This window comes from Lucilia cuprina, chromosome 4 (genome assembly GCF_022045245.1).
Source record: "Lucilia cuprina isolate Lc7/37 chromosome 4, ASM2204524v1, whole genome shotgun sequence".
Classification (NCBI taxonomy): Eukaryota; Metazoa; Arthropoda; class Insecta; order Diptera; family Calliphoridae; genus Lucilia; species Lucilia cuprina.
In genome coordinates, this window is record NC_060952.1 from 38,043,210 (window position 1) to 38,044,793 (window position 1,584).

Below are 1,584 nucleotides of genomic sequence, written 5' to 3' on the forward strand. Positions count from 1 at the left end.
CCAAACTACTGAGATGGCTCTGTTGTTTTGGTAGTCCGAAATACCCAACAAAATGAATCAGGATCCCTCTTTTATGAACCGAAGCGTAAAAAGGCATACTAAATCAGTACTAATATCCAATATATAGAGACTTTCCCGATCTTTCACCAATTTTGGTACTAGTCTATAACACAAACTGGTATACGTATAATAAAATAACGACAACTATTATTAACTTATAAATTTTTACTATTTAACGAAAAAAATTTGTAGTTGAATTGCGGTACAGAATTCTTTCAATATCCTCTTCCGAATTTTAGTAATAATTTGACCGCATTTGTACAAAATGTGTCATTGGTGTATCATTATACTTTTGATTATAGAATTGTACCAAAAAAGTACTATTGTACCAATTTTGCCTACCCTGATGCTGTACGTTTTTTTGAGTTACATAACACTAACGAGAGCAGGAAGAGAGTCGCTTCAAAAAGAGCAAGTCTAAGGTTAGTATCATGAAACGTTTTTTGAATTGAAATTCAAATGAAACTTTAGTAGACCTTTGTAATTGTTGGGCTTTTGTTGAAATTAGATTCAAATGTCTTGGGTATAATATTATTCCGGATATATTATCCCTCATGAACACTGATTGGGAAATTCATAGGAGTTTCTCAACATTGGACGATAATACCTTCATTGATCACTACATAAGGTTTCTGTTTTTACAAAAAAAAAAAAAAAATATATTTTCCATGAAAAGTAGCGCTCAAAGTGTCAAATAATGGTTTAGGTGGATTTCTTCAGATTTGATGTATTCATCCGTCTGCAGTGGGGTGTTATGACACACCAAACAGTGTCGTGTCTATGAACGTTTTATAAGTTTCACTATGTTCATAAGAAATGGGGAATAAAGTTCAAGGATTACAAATAGGCCATTTATCATGAATAGGTTTCATATTTCGGTGCCAATATTACCCCTATTTTTAGCGTCCATGGACATTGGCAGGCCCCATTCTCCCCTATTATTCTAACGAAGACATTATTCCACCTAGCCCCCATATAACAGAACCCCCGCATAGGGCTTCTAAATCTTGTAGTCAAACTACAAATGTCACATTTGACTTTTTGTAACACATGTAAGGTATTAGATGGTCGGCTTCGACTGACTATAATTTATTACTTTTGTTTTTTTTATACCCTTCACTTTCGTGAGAAGGGTATATATAAGTTTGTCATTCCGTTTGTAATTTCTATAATATAATTTTCCGACCCTATAAAGTATATAAATTTTTGATCCTTATAGATAGCGGAGTCGATTAAGCCATGTCCGTCTGTCTGTCTGTCTGTCTGTCCGTCTGTCTGTCTGTCTGTCTGTCTGTCTGTCTGTTGAAATCAGTTTTTAGAGGACCCCAGATATCGGCGATGTCTGAATCTTCAATAATTCTGTTAGACATGCTTTCGAGAAGGTCGCTATTTAAAATCAGCAAAATCGGTCGGTATATAACGGAGATATGAGCAAAAATCCGAGACAACCTCTGAAAATTTTATCAAAAAATTGTTAAAAAAGCAACAAAAACACTGTACATAGAAAAAGATGTACACGTGTGT